Genomic DNA, 16,188 nt, shown 5'->3' on the forward strand with positions numbered 1-16,188 from the left:
GTGGGAGGGAGAGAGAGAGAGAAACATCGACGTAAAGGGACACATCGAGTGGCTGCCACCCGCACGACCAACCAGGGCCGGGGACAAACCGCAACCAAAGTACGTGCCCCTAGCGGGAACCGAACCTGGGTCTCTCCGGACCGCAGGCCGACGCTCTAACCGCTGAGCCAAACTGGCCAGGGCTACACACTTATTTTAAATGGGCAGATGCAGAACAGTTAACACTTAAAGTTTAATACAATAAAAACACCAATTACAGGTTCTGTGGTCTCCTACTGTGGTGGGAAGTTGTGCTAGAGGGGGTCTGTAAAAAAGTAAAATTCCCTGACAGTCCAAAGGTATGTTATCCAAGATGAAAACAAATAATAGGTTCAAGAAAGGAAAGACTGACCTCTGTCAAAACAGATACCAGGGAGGACATGACTACACTTGTGACTGGTGGTTAGTTAGCAGTTCTCACTTCAGACCATCCGACAGGGAGAGTTTTGGCCTCTGGGTGGGGAAGACCGCCGAGCCCTGCAGGCGCCCCTGAGCTGTGCAGGTTCAGTACGGGGCAGCACTTCTGTCCACACCAGGGTCAGAACCCGTGGGCTCAGGAGAATATTCCACAAGGGGTACGTTTCCTCTGGGACCCGATGATGCAGTGCTCCTGACCCCAATGCCCACAGTGTCGCTGCTGTCCCTTTATCTGGTCTCCTGGAAGCCTTAGCTTCCACATGTGGTGGGGATATTCCTTCACTCTTTGGAGTTAAGGGGAGTGACTGACAGAAGATAAGGAAAATGACACCACAGAGGCTGAATAATGTTTCCTTCTTCTAGTCTAGGTTTTTGGTGGACCTGATAATGAAATGGATAGTACACAGATTAACAGAAAAAAACAATAAAAAAGTTAATAGCACATATACTTCCTGCATACAGGAATGCGACTCACAAAGACAGAGTAATTGGCCCAAATGGCCGATGCCATCACCTAAAATACCAACTTCACCTACAGTGAAAAAGTGCTGGGAGTAGAGAGTAGCAGGGGAGATTCTCACGAAAAGCACAGTTAAACAGGATGAAGGTTGTTATTCAGATATAAGGGCGGCTTTCTCCAGATGGTGCAGGTGGTTTTGCTAAAGTGAGGAAGACACCCTCACAGAGGACATTGTCCTCACACATGTCAATGTCTTTCTCTAGGGTGACTTTCACCAGCTCTGCATGCTCCTCCCAGGGCTGCAGTTGCTGTAAATTAACCAGAATAAAATAACCAATATCCAGTTATGCTAGCGGAGAAAAGTTCACCCGTGGACAAGGCCCTTGTCTCATTACTAAGCACCCTGGCCTTTCTGCCCTGGTCACCTTCTGTACCTGGCCTATTGTTCTTGCTCTACTCCTGTGGGTCTAAATGGCTAACAACAAGCAACTCACAGATTCTACATACACAGCTGGTTAAACCTGCACCATATCCCTCACCTCATCGCATAGTAATTAAAATATAACCGCACAAGGAATGGGTCTGGGCACCGGTCAGCACTTGAGCCAATGAAGCAGAGACGAGGTGGAATCCTACAAGAGCGTTTATTCCAACACTGCGGCGTATGGGAGAGCAGTAACCCTCTCAACAACTTTCACACGCCTTCTTTACCCATTCAGAAATAACCAGTTTTACAACAACTTTCTTTTTCAAAAATAAGTATCTCCATAGCCTACAACTTCAATCACGGAAATTATTCAGTTTCTTTCCAACTAATTAACATTCTTTACCCTTAGTTGTGTAACCACTAAAAAAGTAAGTAAGATCTTCAGGTCTATTTCATAGCGTTTTGTAAAAAGGCCAAAAGTAGACTTCTGGTCAAATGGCTGCGTAGGTAAACGCGGTAACGCCTCCTCCCACAACCACATCAAAATTACAACGAAACTACAGAACAACCATCGTTCAGAACTGCCCAATAGGGAACTGTATGAAGTTCTACAATTGTGAAATTAAAGAAGCAGAAGCAGCCACAAACAGACTGGTAGGAGGGCAGAGGAGGACAGGTTGGTCCCACACTCACGTGTGGCGGATAAAAATCAGGAGGACACCTCGGCTGGGAAGGTCCTCCCTGAGGAGTGAGGTGTCCCTGTCCCACACCAGACACCCAGCTCAGGGTCTCAGTGCCAGGAAGAGAATCCCCATCATTTCTGGCTGGAAAAATCAGTGGGGACTGAGGCTCAGGGAGGCTCAGGTGGCTGGAGCCCCAGGCAGCTCCTCTTAAAGGGGCGGATCACGAACTTACTTGGACAAGCTCCCTGTATGCTTAGAGGGGAGGCAGCTCAAAGGGCACCAGAGACATACAGGGAAGAAGTGAGCTGTTTGGCCTCGGGGCGAGGGCTGGAGAGGTGGATTTCTCCGGAACACAAGAGCTGGCAGACAGCTGCCATATCTGGGACTCCAGCTGCCTGGCTCACACTGGTTGCCCCCACCCTGGTGATTCCCTGAGGCCTGACTCCAAGCAACTTTTGGGTCCACCCTAGCTGTTTCCAAAGGCTTTACCATAGGATTGGCCTGTCCTGGATTCGGCCTCAGAGTTTCCTAAGTTCTCTCAAAGAAGCAGCATCTGGTCTCAACGAGTCCCATACCACTCGTTCAATGGCCCCAGGCCCAGCACTAGAAGCAGCCATCTGCAGATCACTTTGCAGTTTATGCCGGGTGGCCCGGATAGAACACAGGTAGTGGCTGACCTTGCCCCAGAGCCAGCACACCCTGTGGACAGCTCCAGACCACATCAAAACACCATCACCCAACCACCTCCATAAGTGACACCCTCAGTGAGTTGACTCAGTGGTACCAGAGCTCTGCTGAAGTAAGTCTTGCTCTGTGGTGTGGGCCCGTGCACAGCTGATCCTCCAAGGTAGTCAGAGGCCAGAGGTCAGTGGGCATAGCCAGTCCTTGCAGCTGATCAGCCTGAGTAAATCCCTCCCATTGATGTACCAACAGCAATCAAGACTCGATTACAACAGAAGGGTGTACAGCCCACACTAGGGGTGCACCTCGAGGGCCCAGCTGGGGTGATCAGAGAGACTGCCACTGGATCTTTTTTTTTGTACGTGCCCCTAGGGGGAACTGAACCTGGGACTCTTGGTCTGCAGGCTGACACTCCAACCGCTGAGCCAAAACTGCCAGGGCTGCCACTGGATCTTACAAGACACCTACAACAATAAGCCACCCTGTCAAGCCTAGGAGACATAGCAACACTACCTAATACATAGAAACAATCACAGGGAAGCAGCCAAAATGAGGAGACAAAGAAACATGTCCCAAATGAAAGAAAAGAACAAAACTCCAGGAAAAGAACTAAACAAAATGAAGATAAGCAATCAATCAGATGCAGAGTTCAAAATACAGGTTATAAGGTTGCTCAAAGAACTGGTGAGACATTGAAGGGACTTAGTGAGACCTTTAAGGTACTTAAGGAGATCTCCAAGGAACTTTGTGAGAACATCAACAACATAAAAAAGGACCAGTCAGAAATGAAGGATGCACTAACTGAAATAAAGAATAAATGACAAGGAATTAATAGAGAGCAGGTAAAGCCAAGAAGCAAACCATCGATTTGGAATAAAGGAAGCAGAAAACACCCAATCAGAAAAGCAAAAAAAAAAAAAAAAAGAATAGTGTAAGGAGCCTCTGGGATAACTTCAAGCATACTAGCATTTGTATCGTAGGGGTGCCAGAAGGAGAAGAGAGCGAGCAAAAAATTGAAAACCTATTTGAAACAATAATGACAGAAAACTTCCCTAACTTGGTGAAGGAAACACAAGTCCAGTAAGCACAGATAGTCCCAAACAATTTGAATCCAAAGAGGTCCACACCAAGATACATCATCAGCAAAATGGCAAAGGTTAAATACAAAGAGAGAATCTGAAAAGCAGCAAGAGAAAAGCAGTCTGTTACCCACAATGGAGCTCCCATAAGACTGTTAGCTGACTTCTCAAAAGAAATTATGGAGGCCAGAGAGGAGTGGCAAGAGATATTCAAGGTGATAAAAAGCAAGGACTTACAACCAAGATTACTCTATCCTGCAAAGCTATCATTTAGAATCGATGGCCATATAAAGAGTTTCACAGGCAAGAATTTCGAAGGCAAAGAACAAAAATATGAACAATAAAATGGCAATTAATACATATATATCAACAATCAAATCTACAAACAAAATGAGCACGCAGAACAGAAACAGACTCCTAGATACAGAGAAGTTTTGTTGCTTGCCAGGTGGGTGGGGGTTGGGGGGATGGGTGAAAAAGATGAAGGAATTAAGAAGTACAAATTGGTTGTTAGATTGATGAACCTCACCAAAAGGGGGGAGGAAGGGCAGTATGACATAAACCAAAGAAGTTCTGCCACTGGATCTTACAAGACACCTACAACAATAGGCCACCCTATGAAGCCTAGGAGATATAGCAACACTACCTAATACATAGAAACAATCACAGGGAAGCATAACCAATGGACACAGACCATAGTGTGGGGAAGGCAGGAGGGGGGCTAGATTGGGGAGGCGGGGGTCATTGGGGGACAAAAGGGGGAAACATCTGTAATGTATTCAACTATAAAGATGAGTTTAAAAAAAAAAAAAAAGGAAGGCCAAAAGTTGATCTACTTAAGATTTATCACCCAGCCAGTGTGGCTCAGTTGTTGAGTGTCAACCCATGCACCATGAGGTCACAGGTTCAATTCCTGGTCTGGACACATGCCTGGATTTTGGCCCTGATCCCAAGTGGGGGCATGCAGGAGGCAGCCAATTGATGTTCTCTCTCATCAATGTTTCTATATCTCTCTCCCCCTCTCACTACTTCTCTCTGTAAAATCAATAAAGGAAAAAGAAAAAAAAATTACCGTTACATTTTAAAAACTCATTTTTCATATAAAATATTCATTGACAAATTCAAAGTCCATCCTCTGGCTTCTCTGTAACAAGAAGCCAAGACTAGGAAAACTGAGATGAATTTACATTTTAGTATCCTGTTATTTTAAAATACCTAAATATTTAACATTTTAATTATTTAACCCAGCAAACCTCCAAAGCTTAAGTTACCAAAGACTTTGAAAAACTACATTTTGATATATATAATTGTAAGGACAAATTTAGTGCAGAGATAAATAACATGAACCTATTCCTGCCAACCCATGCAAAACAAACCTGTTTTTGTTTTTTTTCTTTTTCTTTATTGATTTTTAGAGAAAGAGGAAAGGAGAGAAAGAGAGAGATAGAAACATCAGTGAGAGAGAACATAGATTGGCCACCTTCTGCATGGCCGCCACTGGAGATCAGTCCCACAACCTGAGCATGTGCCCCGACCTGGAATCAAACTGGCAATTTCTTGGTACTTGGGTCAACTCTCATCCACTGAGCCACACCAACTGGGGTGCATTTTATTTTTTTACTTTTTTTTTTTATCCTCACCCGAGGATTTTTTTTTTTTTTTATAGTACATGCCTCTAGCAGGAACCGAACCCAGGACTCTTTGGTCCGCAGGCCGACGCTCAACCGCTGAGCCAAACTGGCCAGGGCTGCATTTTACTTTTATAACCAAAAATATATCAGTTCAAATTCCATTACCCATATGATTCTTGGTGATTACTGGATTCCTTTACTGAGCTCCAAAGTGAGCTGTTTAACTCTCTGTTGTCCTTGGCTGCTTCTAGGAGGCCAGAGAAGAGGCAGGGAAAGGGGAGGTAACAGGCCCCAAGGTTTGTTTCAAATGCTGCAGCTGCTTCCAAGCCTCCAGCAGAATTTAAAAGTACCATGTACCCCTTCTCACAGAGGTGGGGCAGTGGCCCCTGCTGCTTCCAGTCTGCACAGCTTCCAGGTGGACGATCTGGAATGTTTACAAGATTTACTTTATCACATTTTTCTTTTATGTCCTGCGTGGGAAGTGAGACCTACTACCATCTTTGAACCAGCAGTTTAGATTTTTCTGAGAATACTTATGATGCATCAACACGAGATCTCGCTCATAAGAAGACATTTCACCCTATTTCAAAACTGAAACAAACAACATCTAAAGTAAATAAATGAGTGCTCTCCAAAGGAAAGACTGGGAAACTAGCTTCACAATCTTCTCTCATACCAACCGGCACAGCAAATGACCTTCTCAAAGTCTGAGTGGCACAACATCCAAACAGCAGAGACAAAGGATTCCCTGTGTTCATATAACAGCAGAGAGCAAACGAAGCTCTTCACAGATAGGACAACAAGCAAAGAATATCTGAAACCAAAGTTCCATCACAGACAGACAGGAACTGAGAGAGCTCTCTGACAGAGCAGATCACACACGCAAATGGGATCTCTCATCCCTGTTTTTTTGATGAGTTAAGCCTTTGGGCGGCTGATTATGTCAGAGGGAGAGCAGGGATGTTCCTCCAGATAAAAACTCCGGCAACTGCTGGGGAGTTCCTGCAATCCCTGTCACTCGGTCACCCGCCATAAGCAGCAGGGTCCGCAACTAAGTGAAATAAGCCTCCACCTTTAAACAAATTATACCAGACAAAAACCAAGACCACTCTAACATACCAAACTCACAATTGCTCACAACAGAAAACCGAAAGCTTCGTGGCTTCCCGTGCCCTGTCGCTTGTACAGGAGACAGAACATGAGACTGGACACCACACAGAAGGCCCTGCGCCAGGCAGAGCTGTGCCTCCACCCCACGCGGACCAGGCTGGGTGTGGAGACCAGGCGAGGTCCGAGAGAGGTCACGTCCAACCAGGAGCTGATCGGGCTCACACCACACGAGAGGCACAAAGACAGGTCTCATCACAGAGCACAGAGCCCCAGAGGTACAGTCTCTCCACCACCCGGGAGGGAGCCTGGTCAGCCTCCCCGCATCCCAGACACCGGGGCTCAAGCCTGCAACCTGGGGATCCAACCCGCAACCTGTCCGTGCCCAGCAGTTCGCACAGCCGGCTGAGCAGCCACTCCAGGCAGGGCCACCGGGGTCCACGTGGGCGCCTCTCCCCTCCCCCTCCCACCCCGGTGTTAATTCCAGGCTCCGGCTTCAGCACCTCCGCCTCCCCCTGGGAGAAACCAAACTCCTACTGTGACCAAAATCCTTCCGGGGAAAAACACACACTGACCTTTTTCCCCAGACCCACAGTGAAAGCGCAACAGCTGCGCTGCCGAGAACCTCTTCCACTTGCCGTTCGCTGCTGCTCGGGCCTGGCGGGTAGGCGCTGAGGCTGCGGAAGGAAGTCCCGCGGCGCTTTCCGGTGTTTGGGACCAACTTGGCCCCGCCCACCTGGCGGGGGCGCCATGGGGGCCGCCATGTTGGGACACCTTCCCGCCGTACAGAAGGCAGCGCTCCGGGGCCGGAGACCAGGGACCTGGGACCTGGGGAATGTGAGAAGCTATAAATAACATTATGTCGTTTTCTCCGTTTGCTTTGGCTTAATGGTTGAGCCTCGACCCATGCACCGAGAGGTCCTGGTTCCCGGTGAGGGCCCATGCCAGGGTTGTGGGCTCCACCCCAGTAGGGGGCGTGCAAGAGGCAGCTGGTTGATGTAATGCTCTCATATCGATGTTTCTCTCTCAAAGTGAAAAACTATTTTTTAAAAAATAACCTCTCTCACTTTGACTCTTTCAAAGACACGGGGAAATTTTCAGAACTTCGTGCTGCGCACACTGTGAGCGCCTAGTTGCTTTCAGCCGCTGGGGTAGAGAACTGCTATACCTGCGGCATATATCTTCCCCCCAAAATGTACACACATGTTTAATAATGAGAAAGCCAGTGTTCATTTAAATACATTTCATTGTGAACATGTAATAGGATCTACAGACAGTGTTCAACAGTCCTGTCAATGCCTGTTTTCAAACTGATGTTCTTTTTGGTCCAGGCACTGCAGTGGGATAGCAAATGTCAATGACTTTGTTCAGTCCAGTAGGTGTGGCTCACTGTATTTAGCATCTTCTCATGGACAAGGACTGAGATGTCCTGGTTACAGCAAACGCCTGGGTTGCGAGCTCCATCTCCAATGGAGGCTGTGCAAGAGGCAGCCAGTTGATGTTTCTCCTTCACATCGATGTTTCTACCTCTCTCTCCCTTCTTTCATCACTAATAAATCAATGGGAATATATATATATCAAAAAAGAATCATTTTGTTCTGTATTTGTGCCCATTCTCTTTCAATAGCTGCACTCCATTCTTGACTGTACTCAGAAGTTAGAGTGTCAGCCTGCAGACCACAGAGTCCTGGGTTCGGTTCCATCTAGAGGCCATACCTTGGTTGCAGTTCGTCCCAGGACCTTGTTGGGGTGGTGTGGGTGGCGGCTGGTTGATGTGTCTCTCTCACATCAATGTTTCTCCCTCTCTTTTCCTCCCTCTCTCCCTCCCGATCTATCTGAGGATAAATGCAACAATGTCCTAGGTGAGGATAAAAAACTATAAAATAAAATAAAATAATAAAATTGAAATGGAGTGATAAAAAGGGTTATTATAAGTGGAGCTGCAGTTTTTCTTTTTCTGTTTGTTTTCCTTTAATCCTTACCAGATAATTTAATTATTTTTATTTTTAAGAGAGAGAGAGAGAGAAACATCAATGTAAGAGAGAAACACCAATGGGTTTCCTCCATTGTGCATCCAACTGGAGATCTAACCCCAACCTAGGTGTGTACCCTGACTGGGAGACACACCTGCAAAATTTTGGTTCACAGGATGACAAACCACCCAATGAGCCAACATTCCAATGTTAGATACACATGTTTGACCTTTCCTTTTCTTTTCGTTTTTTAATTTTTATTATATTTTTTAGAGAGATACAAACATCAATGTGAAAGGGAAACATTGATCAGCTGCTTCTCACACTCTCACAGCTGAGATCGAGCCATCAAGCCAGGCAGGTGCCCTGACTGGGAATCCAACTGGGACCTCTCAGTCCACGGGACAATGGCTCAATCCCCTGAGCCACAGGGCCCAGGCTTTTGAAATTTTCATACAACGACTATAAATGAAATCAGTAAGAGTACTATCCTAACATGTCTTAGAGGAAGTTGGGTGATCAATTTACCTGTTGGATATACTGAAAGCAAGGCACTCTTCCAAAACAAGCTCATAGTCTGTCCGGTGTGGCTCTGTGGTTGACCTTCAAGCCATGCACCAACAGGTGGCTGGTTCGATTCCCTGTCGAGGCACATGGCCAGGTTGTGTACAAATACCCAGTGTGGGGCATGCAGGAGATGCCCAATTCATGTTCTCGCTCATCAGTGTATCTCTTGCTCTCTCCCTTTCCCTTCCTCTCTCTCTAAAATCAATAAAAGAAACAAACAAAAAAAAAAACACACTAGCTAATAACTTCTGGTCAAGGTGGCGGGTAGGTAAATGCAGTACTCCCCTCCTCCATAACTACATCAAAATTACAACTAAACTACAGAACAACTATCATTCAGTACCATGGGGCATCAAGCTAAATGGAAGTCCTACAACAACAAAATTAACGAAGCCACATAGAAACTGGTAGGAGGGGCGTAGGGCGGTCTGGCGGCTCCCACACCCACATGTGGTGGATAAAAATCAGGAGGGTACCATGTGAGGGGCCTCCCTGAGGAGTGAGGCGACCCTGTCCTACACCGGGTTCCCAGCTCAAGGTTCTAGTGACAGGAAGAAAAGTCCACACCATTTCTTCCTGTAAAACCATTGCGGATTTAGACCAAGGGAAGCTGAGGCTGGTGGAGTCCCAGGCAGTTCCTCTTAAAGGGCTTGTGCACAGACTTACTGGGAATCCTTTCTTCAGGGCTCCAGCATTGAGGAGGCAACTTGAAAGGCACCAGAGACATACGGAGGAGAAGTGAGAGCTGGAAGGGCAGCTTTCTCCTGGACTAACTTGCTGTGGGAGGCTGGTGTTCCTTTGGTGAGCCCTTCCATAAGGTAGTAGTCAGCCACCATATCTGGGACTCCAGCAACCTGGCTCACACTGTTTGCCCCATCCTGATGATTCTCTGAGCCTTGCTTCACTGAACCTTTGGGTCCACCCAAGCTGTTCTCAATGGCTTTACTGTAGGATTGGCCTGTCTTTTTTTTTTTTTTTTTCCTTTAATCCTTACCCGAGGACATTTTTTGATATTTTATTCAGATAGAGTGGGAGGGAGAGAGAGAGAGAGAGAGAGAGAGAGAGAGAGAGAGAGAGAAACATCAATGTGCAAGGGACACATCATGTGGTTGCCACCCACACGACCCAAACAGGGCTGGGGACAAACTGCAACTGAGGCACGTGCCCTTAGTGGAAACTGAACCCGGGTCTCTCCAGACCGCAGGACGACACTCTAACCGCTGAGCCAAACTGGCCAGAGCTTTTTTTTTTTTTTTAACGCTTCCTGAATTTGCGTGTCATCCTTGTGCAGGGGCCATGCTAATCTTCTCTGTATCGTTCAAATTTTAGTATATGTGCTGCCGAAGCAAGCACATTGGCCTGTCTTGCATACTGCTTCAGATTTTCCTAAAATCTCTCAAACAAATAGCATCTGGCCTCAGCAAGCCCCATACCTCTCATTAAGTGACCCCCAGGCCTGGCACTAGAAGCAGCCAGCCTTGGTTCACAACTTGGCTTTTCCTGGGAATTTCCAGCCCAGCACAAGAAGCAGCCATTTGCAGATCACTTTGTAGCTCATGCTGAGTGGCGCTGGGTAGAACACAGGCAGTGGCTGACCTTGTCCCAGAGCCAGCACACTCAGTGGACAGATAAGACCAAATTAAGGCACCACCACCCAACCACCTACCTCCACAAGTGACACACTCAATGAGTGGACTCAGTGGGTACAAGAGCCCTGCTGAAGTAAGTCTTGCTCTGAGTGTTGGGCCCCCACACCACTGATCCTCCAAGGGAGGCACAGGCCAATGGTCAGTGGGCACAGCCAGTCCTTGCAGCTGATCAACCTGAGTAAATCTTTCCCGTTGATATGCTAACAGCAATCAAGACTAAGTTACAACAGAAGGACATATAGTCCACAAAAGGGGGGCTGCTTGAGGACCCAGCTGGGGTGATCAGGGAGGATGTGCCACTGGGCCCTACCTGACACTAGAACAATAGGCCACCCTACAAAGCCTAGGAGACATAGAAAGAATGCATAGAAAGAAACACAGGGAAGCAGCCAAAATGAGGAGGTAAAAAAGCACGTCTCAAGTGAAAGAGCAGAACAAAATTCCAGTAAAAAAAAAAAAAAGTAAACAAAATGGAGATAATCAATCTAACAGATTCAGAGTTCCAAACACTGGTTATAAGGATGCTCAAGGAACTTAATGGGACTGTCAGGGAATTTAAGAAGAACTCCAAGGAACTTAGTGAGAACATAAATAACATAAAAAAAAAAAAAAAAAAAAAAGACCAGTCAGAAATGAAGGATGCACTACCTAAAATAAAGAATAATTATAGGGACTCAATAGTAGAGTAGGTGAGGCCAGAAGTAAACCATCTACTTGAAATATAAGGAAGCAAAAAGCACCCAATCATAAGAGCAAAAAAGAAAAAAAATCCACAAAAATTAGGACAATATAAGAAGCCTCTGAGACAACTTCAAGTGTACCAACATTTTTTTTTTTATCCTCACCCGAGGACATATTGTTTGGGACTTTCTGTGCTTCCTGGACTTGTGTGTGTGTTTTCTTCACCACGTTCGGGACGTGTTCTCTCATTGTTTCAAATATATTTTCAATTTCTCGCTCTCTCTTCTCTTTATGGCACACCTATGATAAAAATGTTGGTGCAGCCCTGGCCGGTTTGGCTCAGCGGTTGGAGCATTGGCCTGCGGTCCTGAGAGACCCGGGTTTGGTTCCCACTAAGGGCGCGTACCTTGGTTGCAGTCTGTCCCCGGCCCTGGTCGGTTGTGTGGGTGGCAGCCACTTGATGTGTTCCTTTCGCATCGATGTTTCTCTCTCTCTCTCTGTTCCTCTCTCTCCCTCCCACTCTACCTGAACAAAAAATGGAAAAATGTCCTCGGGTGAGGATAAAAAAAAAAAATGTTGGTACACTTGAAGTTGTCTCAAAGGCCGGGGACAAACTGCAACCGAGGTAAATGCCCTTAGCTGGAACCGAACCCGGGACTCTCTGGTCTGCAGGCTGACACTCTAACCACTGAGCCAAACCAGCCAGTGCAACTTCTTTGCTTTGTGGAATAAATGTTCTTTTTATTGGAATAATAAGTTCTAATACTTTTAAATTTGGCTGACTGGTCTTCTCTCTTTCTCTCTTCCTCTCTCTCCCTCTAACTCTATCTGAACAACAACAAAAATGTCCACAGAAGAGAAATTCAAAGCACCTTTCCTGTTTCACGCTCCTTATCTCAAAGAAAACTGACATCATTCATAACATTTGGCAGAACATGATCTGACATTTCATCAAAATACAGTGATAGGGAATACACATCTCAACAACTGCTAATCATATTGATGAACTGCCAGATAAAGGGATACAGCGTGCGAGGTCCAGGAGGGTTCCATGCACAGGAGCTTCTGTCCCCAAGAAATCAGGGTGCAGCACATTCTTCATACCTGGATGTGTTCACACACCTGCAAGCTCATCAAACCCCTCCTATTGGAATGCTTACAGAGGCTTCCCGAAGCAGGCTTGACTGATCATTAACTATTTCCAGACCACTGTCCTCTCTGGATGTGTGAAGTTCAAAATTCCAACCGTCGTCCCCTCAACACAACAATAAATGCTTTCAGTGCTGTCATCACTAGGAATTTCCCAGGCATAGAAACCAGTATGTATGCATTTTCACCCCTCCCAAGATCAACTAGGCAGTATCAAAAGGGTACACACTAAATTAGTCCATTTTTCTAATATTGTATAAATGACAACAAATATAGATAAAAGGAGATGGAGGTCAGGAAAAGGTTGTGACTTATGAAGAGCTAGGAAGAGAGAGTTTGTGACAAGGAAAATCCTGCATTTCTACAGTGGTTTTGGTTACTGGAACCTACGTATGTGATACACCTTCTTAACACTATATTGAAAAACAAAACAAGATGAGTGCTTGGGACACAAAAAATCCTGTAGTGAACTATAATGTAACAATTTCTCTTTCCTCTACTTGATAATCTACTGTGACCCTGTAAACTTTTAACTTTTGGAGTAACTACCTGAATGACATTAAGAAAGCTGTGAAAAATTTCAGATTGTGTGATTTTAAACTTATTACAAAGATGAAATAAAAACACCATTTTTACTAATTTATAGACTACTGGATGCTCCGTATTACCTTGGTTAAACACATCCAAATATGTTCTTATCCTTATGATATGAATACATTCCATTTCATTTTTAAGAACTTCAAGTATTTTGAAATAACACAAACTTGGAACTAAAGAAATGCAAAAATTACTACATAATAAAATAAGTACAGTGCAAGATTGTGTTGAAATACTGAAATGTAATCCATGAAGAGAGTAACTGCCAGTATTTAAAACATAAAATCAATGACAAGTAGAAATAGGGTGAAGGTATTCTGTCCCCAATGGCTTGTGATGTGCATTATCTGTCCCGACATGTGACAGAATGCTGTTTTACTCCAAGCTTCTTTCCCTTTTAGAGTTATCTGAGGATTTGCTAAGACTGCATATCTGAGCCCAGGACCGTTTGGCTCAAAGGTAGAGCGTTGGCCTGAGGACCAAGGAGTCTCAGGTTGTACAGTCGTACCTCGCCACTTTTCGCTTTGACTTTCGCTGTTTCACTCTATTGCGGTGTTTTCAAATATATTCATTAATAAGTTGATCGAGCCCTGGCCTGTTTGGCTCAGCGGTTAGAGCGTCGACCTGCGGTCCTGAGAGACCCAGGTTCGGTTCCCGCTAAGGGCATGTACCTCAGTTGCAGTTTGTGCCCGGCCCTGGTCGGTTGTGCGGGTGGCAGCCACTCGATGTGTTCCTTTCACATCGATGTTTCTCCCTCTCTCTCTCTGTTCCTCTCTCTCCCTCCCACTCTACCTGAACAAAAAAATGGAAAAATGTCCTCGGGTGAGGATAAAAAAATAAAATAAGTTGATTGAGGCAGTGAACATGATACAGTGCGTGCTCGGTTGTCTGAGTCAATTCTACACCCCTGTATTACAATTAAAATTAAAATTACTGTACATATGGACTGTAGGCCTATATATTCAAGCACATTCGCAAATCCTTCAACATCAGGTGCAACTGCTCGAGCACTCCTTGTGTGGGCAATAACTTTTTTCCAAAAAATCGGTTGTGGTGAAACCAAGCCAATCAGAGCATGCTCTTCACTGATTGGCTATCCTGTCCTCTTCCTATCCTGACTACTGATGGGCTCAGCCTCGTGCAAGTTCGGTTCTCTCATACATGCTTCTACATTGCTCTGCATCGGAAGCATCTTTGCTCTTTTCTTTGCGATTTCTGAGAACTTTTATCTAAGCCCCATGATGGCTCCTAAATGTGTTTCTTCTTCTAATCTTTCTGATGATGAAACTAAGCGCTGGAGGAAGATGCTTACCATGCAGAAGATGAAACTCTTGGATATGATAAAAGATGGCAAGAAAATCTTGGAGGTTGCCCACCATCATGACTTGAATGAGTCTACTGTTCGCTCCATCCGTAAAGATGAAAAGAACATCCCCATGCAACGGCTACTGTCTCTTTCAACAAGGAAACAAGGCACATCGTGACAAGTCGTAATAAGTTCACACTGAAAACGAAGTCTGGCCTAGCCGTTTGGATCAGCAACAGCCGCAAGCAAAACATTCTGTTGGATTCGCTGGTCATCCGAGAGAAGGCGAAGCAGCTCTATCAGCGCTTTACAGCGAACAAACCTCAACCAGGACCCTCTTCTGCAATGTTCATGGATTTCACGGCAAGCAAGGGTTGGTTTGAGAAGTTCCAGAAGAGGTGTCATCTGAAGAGCATCATTCTCCATGGAGAAGCTGCCTATTCTGACCAACCTGCAGCAAAGGACTATGTGAACATGTTCCCGAAGATCCTTAAGGAGGCAAGTATCATACAGAACAGGTGTACAATATGGATAAGATAGGAATGTTCTGGAAAAGAATGCCTTCCCGAACATTCATTTTCAAGGATGAGGCCAAGGTCCATGGCTTCAAGGCGTATAAGGATTACATAACTACCGTTATGCTGAGGGATTTTTGCTCAAGCCTGCCCTTATCTACAAGGCCAAGAACCCTAGGGCCCTGAGAATAAAAACAAGAACCTGCTGCCAGTGCATTGAAAGCACAAGGGCTGGATCATGAAGCAGCTGTTATCAGATTGGTTCTGGCCATGCACAAGACCTATCATATGACTGTGCAGACCGAGTTCCTTCCTCTCAACACCACTTCGCTGATCCAGCCCATGGACCAAGGTGTTATTCGCACATTCAAGGCCCTCTACACGTGAAACACCCTGCAGCACATTGTCAAAGGCATGGACCTTGAGAACTTCTTGCTGAAGGAGTACTGGTGGCAGTATACCATCATGACCTGTCTGAAGAAAAACCAGGCCACGTTGAAGGACATAAAGAGACCATGAAGGGCAGCTGGAAGATGTTGTAGCCTGAAAATGTCCACGACTACAGAGGATTCACCCCAGAGGTTGTAAGCAACTCGGCAGTGGATAAGGCAGTTAGGCTAGCCCAGATGCTGGGAGGTTTCGCAGATATGACCCACGATGACATGGATGAGCCGCTAGAGACATATTCCGATCCCTTAACTGACTAGGATCTGCTGAAGATGACTAAGTATGCAAGTGAGGAGGAGGAAGAGCAGCTAGAGGGTCCTGAGGGTCAGGGGGAGGAAGGTGGCCTTGTACTTGAGCATCTCTCACAAGTCGTGAGAACTATTAAGGTAGTACAGGACATGACTGGCGAATGGGACCCAGAAATGATGCATGCATTGGGGTTCCAGAATACACTCAAAAGCCTTCTCACGCATATGAATAAACAGCACCAGCAACTGCCTATCACAATGTTCTTCAGCCACACACCCAGACACCCACTGACTAATCCTAGTGCTCTTTCAGAAGACGACGACGACGCACCTGCTGAAGATACCGCACCACCTGAAGACTCAACTACTGAGGTCGGGCCTTCAGAGGAGCAGTAATCTTGCTCTCTGCTGTGCAGTACATCTCTTCATCTTCATTGATTCATCATCAAACAAGTTGCACTATTTTCTTTTTTAATCCTCACTCGAGGACACTTTTTCCATTTTTTATTGAGAAAGAGTGGGAGGGAGAGGA

At 45.8% G+C, this 16,188-nt stretch overlaps 1 protein-coding gene and 1 non-coding gene across 2 annotated transcripts in view; both read right to left on the reverse strand.

Annotated features, from left to right (window-relative positions):
• Positions 1 to 16,188, reverse strand: part of LOC118638304 (zinc finger protein 615-like) — a 279,374-nt gene that overhangs the window by 123,093 nt on the left and 140,093 nt on the right. The window lies entirely within an intron of this gene.
• LOC118639722 lies at positions 10,311 to 10,417 on the reverse strand. The gene has a single exon (XR_004961274.1). It is a non-coding gene; the product is annotated as a U6 spliceosomal RNA (small nuclear RNA).

This window comes from Molossus molossus, unplaced genomic scaffold (genome assembly GCF_014108415.1).
Source record: "Molossus molossus isolate mMolMol1 unplaced genomic scaffold, mMolMol1.p scaffold_m16_p_21, whole genome shotgun sequence".
Lineage (NCBI taxonomy): Eukaryota > Metazoa > Chordata > Mammalia > Chiroptera > Molossidae > Molossus > Molossus molossus.